We start from the raw sequence: 8,574 nt of genomic DNA on the forward strand, positions 1-8,574 counted from the left end.
TTGTGACAAGAACACCCAGTTCCAATTATGAGTCGGGGCTAATTAACACATGAATCCTGTGGGGTGGGTATTGAGTACACACATTGAGTGGTGTGTTCAAACCTCTGTCTAATTCATGTGATGGATAAACAAGGCATTTTGCCGTATCTCCCTTTAGAAGGTCTCTCTCGTGGTTTGAGCAATTGGCAATTTGTGTAACACCTTCCTTCTGAGTATGTTGCCCACAGGATCCAGAGGGCTGTGTGAGTTTTCTTCTGGGGCTCCAGATGGGAAAAGGTCTCCAGGAAGACCTTGTACAAGGACAAGAGGGCGGGAGACAGGGGCATGCCAGACATGCTTGGTTCCTGTGGACCAAGTATATGAGCCAGTTCTGCATGCTGGCGATGGGCACGGAATCCAAAACCGCTTGCCGTATGAGATATTTTGCAGGGCACATCCTGAGATGCTGGGGGGTGTTCACCCCAGCCAACCACAGACCTTGGATCATGGGCTCACTGTGGTTCTAAGAGGTCCTAAACCAGTGCTGCAGCTTGTATGGCCTCCCACCATGAGCAACCACAAGCAGATCAAGGAAACAGGCTGAGGCACATCACATCGCCTGTGGACCTGCTCCCGGGTGACGTGTGCCAGGCTGTGTGGGAGCACTCGCGAGGACCTGGGATCTGGAACCAGCTTCCAAGGGAAGTGGTACTGGCTACTACCTTGAGGTCTTTAAGAGGCGGCTTGATGATTACCTAGCTGGGGTCATTTGAGCCCAGTTTTCTCTCCTGCCCAGGGCAGGGGGTTGGACTAGAAGATCTACAAGGTCCCTTCCCACCCTACATCTATGAATTCGTGACCTAAGCTGGCTAATAGCCTACCAAGCCTGGCCAGTAAGGGCACTGAGGCATAAAGAGGGTCAGCTCATGGCCCAGCTGCCATGGAGCCACCAAGACAATCGACCACCTCCCCTGGCTCTGCACCTGCACCAAGGAGGTATAGAAAAGGGTGAAACAGCTCTGCCAAAAGGTGACTGGCATCAAATGGCTAACCAGAGTTGTATCTCTGGCATCTTGCCAAACAGAGGAACCCATTGGCCCATTTCAACCAGTTTGTGTCCTGCATCAGGAGCGTCCTGTGGAAGGCTAGCAACTGCCTGTTGTACAGACACACATGTAGATGTAGTAGGCTGTGTGAAAATGGTGCTGAGTGAACTCCAGACCTACAACCAGAAATTGGTAGTGGAGGATGGAGAGGATGCGACCAAAGCCACCTGGCACAAAGACACATGGCATAGGATCTTCCAACGTTCCCCAGCAGAGAAGAGGGCAGTGACAGTGAGGGAGAGATGAATGGAACTGAGGACAGCGACAGCAGTAGCAGCAACAGGTCCTCCAGCGGGAGTTGGACTGACAGTGACATGGACGACAGGCGAACTGGGTATGCGACCCCGGAAGCGGGGTGGGGATGAAAGGAAGAGGTTGCCTGGTCTGAGAGACCAGGGGTTGTTTGTGAGTGTAGCAGGTGAAGCGGATAATGTAATGGGTCTGGGTGGCCAGTGGGCCTTTGTATGGGTGTGCGGGCTGTGTGGGTGTGGTTTTTGTAACAGGTTAAGGTTTTCTTTGTGGAGTGATACTTGGAGTGTATGTGACCTTATAAAGGTATGGACATAGACATATAGACACACATTTTTACCAAAAAAAGTTTTGTAGTATGTATACGAAAGTACAAAAGTGTTGCTTAAAAGTATATTTATGGAGTACCTGTGCTAAAACTTGCAGCAATTTCAAGAAAGGTAAAATGCATCAATTCTGGATAAGCTAAGTCTATGGGTACTGTAAGCAAATTACTGCAGCTATGTTTATTTCAAGGTCAGTGTTTCACTCCTCACTTCCATGTGCTCAGAGAGAGTAGGGTCTGACAGTAACGATGGAGGGAAGAAGCTGCAGAGGGAAGAAGTTTCCCCCTGTGTGAGCAAGGGATTAGAGGGCTGCCTAACCCCCCTGATTTATTTTCCCAGCTGTAGCAGTGGGAGGGGGACAAATTCAAGGCACACCTCCAATAATTAGGTTCTTTACCTGGAAAACTGATTAATTTGTTATAATTTTCAATATATAGAATCTCATTATTAGGGGGTCATCTTGTATTTGAAAAAATATGGTAACTAAATCAGAGTGGTGATAAATGTGTTTCCTCAGTTTGTGGGGAAGGAGGCTGTGTGGGGGAGGGGGGAAAGGAAACAGGATTTGTGAAGAAAACCCCAAACATACCCGATTCACTGCATCAGCCTATTTAGCGCACACTTTCTAAGTACAAAGCCTGCAATTCTGTATGTAAAAGACAATAATTGAATCCTTTCTCTGCTGACAATTTAGGCCTGTACTCTTTTTTATTTATTTTTTATCTGCCTCTTCTAAATAACACTGCATTTCATCAAGTTGTTTGCCTTTTGAGTGGCTATTCAGATACAGAACGTATCTGCACAGCCCAATGTGATGCTGTAAAGGGTTACACAGGGTCTCGGACTGGAAACTGGACAGCCATATTACCGCAGTAGGCTCCACATAGCCTAACTAGTATTTCTGAGAATCATTGAACCAGATGGACATAACCAAATTTGCAGCTCAAGCAGTTCAAATGTATTAAGTCCAAACTGCCTGGTAGGATGCTCAGCTCTACCCAGATCAAATGAAATTCAGCTACCCTGTCTTTGTAAAGAAAGACTGGAGTCCAAATCTTGTTTTTCAGTTTAAATGCTAGAAGATGCATGGAGGGAGGATTATCAACTTAATTTTGATTTTAGCCTCCTCATTGTGGCTTGAACTAAACCACAATATTCATTTGACTTTGGGACCAGCCATGGAAACTATGCAATCATAAGAGTCAATCACAGGGTAGTTTGCCTCTCTAAGGTCTGAGAAGCCTGGGGTCAGCCCAGTTTCTCTGAGAGCAGGTGTTTAAGCCTGCTTGAGAAACACTTGATTTTTTTTTTTTTTTTTTTTTTAATAAAATCTTAGAGGTCAGTTAATGGCTAAAAGCAGTGTGTTGAGTGAGGGGAAAAGACCCAACCCTGAGGCAGGTACTGAAAGGATTCTAGCAGTAGAGAAAATATGGTAAAGAATTAATTTCTATGCACTTGAAAAAGGAGAAGGTGATTAGGAACAGTCAGCATGGAAACACTAAGGACAAGTCATGCCTGACCAACCTGATTGCCTTCTATGATGAGGGAACTGGCTCTGGATGCAGGGAGAGTGGTGGATGTGATATACCTTGGCTTTAGTAAGGTACAACATTGGATTTATGGCACATTCTAGCCTGCCTGCCATCTGATTAGCCTGTTTGCATTTTACCAGCTACATTTTATCACCTTCTCCTTCCTCCCCCTAACTACCTTTTCACACCTATTTTTTCCCATTCCCTTTGACACTTACTGCCATGTACTTGCATTTTCACAGACCTGCACTTGGGCTTCTATTTTACCCAAGAAAGCGTGCACACACCAACAGACTTTCCCTGCCTGGAGAAGTGCGTTTCTGCCTGAAAGCTTGTGAAGAACAATGTTTCCAACTACTTAGTTGGTTTAATAAAAGATATCAAATCTACCCAAAGAACCTTGTCTGCCTCTTGACTTTAGCAAGGCTTTTGATATGGCCCTCCCACAATATTCTCGCAAGCAAGCTAAGGAAGTATGGGCTGGATAAATGCACTGTAAAATAGAAAACTAGCTAGATCATCGGGCTTAGAGGGTAGTAGTCAATGGCTGGATATCTAGTTGTTAGCTAGTGTCAAGTGGAGTGCCCCAGGGGTTGGTTCTGGGGCCGGTTTTGTTCAATATCTTCATCAATGACCTGGAAGATGGGATGGAGTGCACTAGGGTTACCATATGTCCGGGTTTTCCCAGACAAGTCCTCTTTTTGGATGCCTGTGCTGCAGCTGGGTGGGTTTGTTTTTTGTTTTTGTTTTTTAAAAAAGCAAATGTCCAGGTGCTCTGCTGTCCCAGACTGGCTGCTTCCCGCTGGGATCAGCGGGCAAGGCAATTGGTTGTCAGGAGTCATGTGTTCCCCACAGGCTCAGGCAAGAGAAAGAGATAAAGCAGGGCTGGGGGTGGTCAGGGGTCGGCGGGGGGGAGTGCGGGGCACCAGCAGGGTGGGGGCAGAGGCTGCAGGTCCAGAGTAAAGGACACTGGCAGGGCTGGGGGGTAGGATAGGGGTGAATGGGTCCAGAGTGAGGGGCAGTAGCAGCTCTGGGGGCGGGGGTGACTTGTCAGTGAGGGGCAAAAGAATGGGCAGGGGCAGGGCACCACTGCCCCCCTGACAGGTGTCCTCCTTTTTGGACATGGAAATATGGTAACCCTAGAGTGTACCTTCAGCAAGATCATGAATGACACTGAGCTGCTGGGAATAATGGATACGTTGGAAGGTAGGGCTAGTATTCAGAGAGACCTAGACAAATTGGAGGATTTGGCTGAAAGCAATGTCAATAAGGAGAAGTGAGAAGTCCTGTACTTGGGATTGAACAATCTCACGTGCTGCTACAGGCTGGGGACCTATTGGCTAAGCAGTAGCTCTGCAGAGAAGGACCTGGGGTTAGTTGACAATAAGCTGAATATAAGCCAACAGTGTGCCCTTGTTGCAAAGGAGGCTAACGGCATGCTGGGCTTCAGCATTGCCAGCAGATTGAGAGAAGTTGTTCTTCCCACTTTATTCAGCATGGGTGAGGCCACATCTAGAGTACTACATCTAGTTTTCCCCCTCCCCCCACTACAGAAAGGTTGTAAGTAAATTGGAAAGAGTGTAGGGGAGGATAATGAAAATGGGTAGTTGGGCTGGGGCGCATGACTTCTGAGGAGAGGCTGAGGACCTGGGCTTATTCAGTTTGGAGAAGAGAAGACCAAGACAGGATTTAATAGCAGCCTTCATCTTGCAGGGTGGTTCCAAAGAGGATGGAGCTAGACTATTCTCCATGGTGGCAGGCAACAGAACAAGGAGCAACAGTCTCCAGTTGCAGCAGGGAAGTTTAGGTTAGATATTGAGAACAATTTTCTTACCAGGAGGCTAGTAAAGCACTGGAACAGGTTACCCAGAGAGATGGTGGAATCTCTCTATCTTTTGGAGGTTTTTAAAACCCGGCTAAACAAATCCTTAGCTGGGATGATATAGTTGGGGATGGTCTTGCTTTGAGCAGGGGGTTGGACTAAATTACCTCCTCACCCTAATGACCACCCTAATTTTCTATGATTTCCTCCCCCAACCCTCCAAAAAAAAAACTCTACTCCTTGTTTAAGGATGATACTAAGTTCGAAAAGAACATACCAGCAATAAAACAAAACACAAAGACCTTGGATCGATTCTACCCCCTCTCCTCCAAATAAATACCATTTTTTCATAGCTCTGATGTTAACTTGCTCCACGTTTTTAAAATTCAGGGAGATGTGAAGCAATGATCTTCACAATGTATTTATGAACACAGTGTCCAATCTATGTAAGTTTCCATGTTGTCATCCCTTGGATTTTTTCATAGGGATATAAATGGAGAAAAATGCATGGGAAATATATCTGCACACTTTATGTACACTTGTGTTATTTATTTTTAAATTCCTATAACATTTCTATCTGAAATAATAAAGGAAACATCAGGGAAGGGCTACCAGGGACATAGTAATTTGGTTTACCATGATAATTATATTTAGTTCTTTAATGTTTGGTTCTTGGGGACTTCTGTGACTTAAAGAAAGCAAACATTTGGTCTTGATTATTTTATTCTGTCAGACTGTGTGCAATGGTTTTAACCCAAAGTGATTCAGGTTTCCCCCACCATGAAAACTTAGCAAATAAAAGCCATTTAGATCCTTCTGAGCTGCTGCTGTTTGTAATTACTAGATGCATGCACAATCATTTAAGTAACATTAAAAATATGACCCACACAGACAATAGCTATAAATATGTAAGCCAAATACTGATGCTGACATGGCATGAGATGTGTTAAGGATGAAGTGTTTGTTTAACCAGAAGATTTCTGAAATTTCTGGCTGTAAGCCATATGAAAGCTCTAGTTTAATTTTTAATCCTGCATTGAGAGGATGGAGGGGAGCAGGATTATGCTTTGTAAAAGACCTAAAAACAAGTGAACTAGTTTTAGCAAAGTCCGCAGATTTTTCTAATATTTTTTCTACAGTTTCTAACAGAATGGAGCAGCTTTTTCTGTAATGACAGGTATAAAGATACAGTTGGATTTAACAGAAGAGCAAATTCTTGCTGTTGGTGTATGAAGATAATTTAAAACAGGGGTGGCTAATCTGCATCACAGATGCCAGAAGCGGCATAGGCAGCTTTTGTGTGTGGTATGCAGCACACCAGGAAGGGGACAGGCAATACAACAGCAGATAGAGCAGGAAGCAGAAAGCCAAGCAGTAAATGATGCAGGGGCACAGAGAAAGAAGCAGAGAGCAGAGGAGCAGATCAGGCCGGGATCACAGGACTGGGACCAGAAATCAGAGTAGCAGATTTGGCAGGGGGAGTGGACCAGAGTGGCTCTTGGGAAGGATGCAGGGCTAATTTGTAGCACACCTACCAAGAAGGTTGGCTCCCATTGATTTAAAAGATATGTTCATGGGAAGCAATTATGGCAGCAAGGAAAATGGGTGAGATCCAAGCCCTTATGGCAGACTGCCTTTTTCCCTTTGGACTCCCAAAAGTTCCTTACCAGCCTTCATCTGGGGCAGCAAATGAATTTGCCAGTCTTCTTTCTGCAGTGAAGTTCTTCATGAGGAGATGCTTTGCTGCATTCTCTGGAAAGAATTTTGGTCTATTACTTTCACAGTGCTGAGCTATTTCCAATCTCTGTGGTTTTTTGTCTTGGTAGCTGAGAGATGTAAGGGCACAGCAATATTAACTCACTGGTTGCCCAGCTGGATCACAGCCTGTATACGTCTGTGGTATGAGGTCCCTGAAATATCTCTGCCATCTATGTTGTGGGCACAGATGGACAGGGGTGAGGAGGAGGAGATGTGCACTGGTGCAATTGCACCCTGCTTTGTTTCCTCCTCCACCCAATCTTTAAAACCAACTGCCTGGGAGGGGCAGCAGCTATTGACTTCATGGCTTATTATTGTTTACCTGATTCCTGCGAATGTCTTCATTCCACAGGTGTTAACCACCCTTTCTCCATTTCAAATAGTGGAACATCAAGACTATTAAATTATCCTTTCTTTTGCAATATTGTTGTCTGTTAGCCATACCTGGTATTCTCTGTCTTCTATTGTGCAGCTCAGCAGACTGTTTCTAGCGTTAGCTAAAAACTTTAACTCAGCTGTAGTAATATTAAGTCAGAAGTAGAAATGACTGACAGTGGTACTGTCAAGACACTCAAGAAGACTAGATTTTGTTAATTTGCGTAAGAGTTGTATTTCTAGCTTTAATGACTACAGAACTAATGAAACAGTGTCTTTTGACTCGTTTGATTTTTTTTTTTTTGTTTAGTTTGTTTTTTTTACTTAATTTATAATCTAGCAAATTAAGTCACATTCCAATAAAGTTATTTTTGCTTTAATTTTAATCTGAATAATAGTCCTAGCCTCCTAGCAGATTTATAAATCTTCTCATTCTCTTTAACTGGAGAAAATGTGTTATGTTATATGTGAAGATGCACCACTCCAGGGGTGGGCAAAATGCAGCCCAGGGGCTGGATGCAGCCCACCAGGCCATTCTGTCCAGCCCGCAGGGCCCCTGAAAAATTTAGAAAATTAATATTAATCTGCCCTGGGCTGCCTGTCATGTGGCCTTCGATGGCTTTCCGAAACTCAGTAAGCGGCTTTCTGTCCAAAATAATTGCTCGCCCCTACACCACACCATCTGCTCGCCATTTTTCAAAATCCTAGGGCCTTGCTACGCCTTATGCTGTAAACCACAGAACTGTTGAGCAGTTTAGTACAGTTTAGCTTGGAGTTTGGAGCAGTCTCACCTTAAGACTAAAAATTTTTTTTTGGCTATCTCTCACCTGCACAGGTGTGACTTGCCACTAGAGGCCTGGTGAGCAGGGTGGTGAGCCAGGACAGGTTTCTATCCCTGCTCTATGGGCAGGTGTGTGAGAGATGGATTGCATGACTGTCAATGTTACCTGCCTTCTGTGGAGCCTGCTATGGGTGCAGGCTGGTGGCTTGCCCCAATGAGTCAGTGTTTTCCCTTCCTCCTCCTCCTTCTTTCCCCCAACCTCTGCTAAGGCTGCAAAATGTTCTCAGCAGCCATGACATGGTGCTGCAGGAGGAAACCAGCAGGGTGGCATGGTGCAATGCTCCTGGGCCAGGCAACAATGGAGCCATCAGCACCTTGCAGGGCTGGGCAGCAGAGTCAGCACCACAGCCTCCCCTGCGCAGCATCCTCTGCATCCTTGGTACCATCTCACGGCTTTCCTCTTTCTCTTGCGCTGCGCCATGCTCTGCTTAGACCACAGCAGTGGTCAGGCAGAGCACTGACCACTGGCGTACTGGCTCTGCCCTTCCATGCTCACCCCCCACCCTACTTGCTACTGGCCCTGAGCCACCTCAAACTGTCACCATCTTCAGCTGTGCACAGAAACCCACATGGGGGAGGGGGCACT

This window comes from Gavialis gangeticus, unplaced genomic scaffold (assembly GCF_001723915.1).
Source record: "Gavialis gangeticus isolate Ggan-Ray unplaced genomic scaffold, GavGan_comp1, whole genome shotgun sequence".
In the NCBI taxonomy this organism is placed as follows: Eukaryota; Metazoa; Chordata; order Crocodylia; family Gavialidae; genus Gavialis; species Gavialis gangeticus.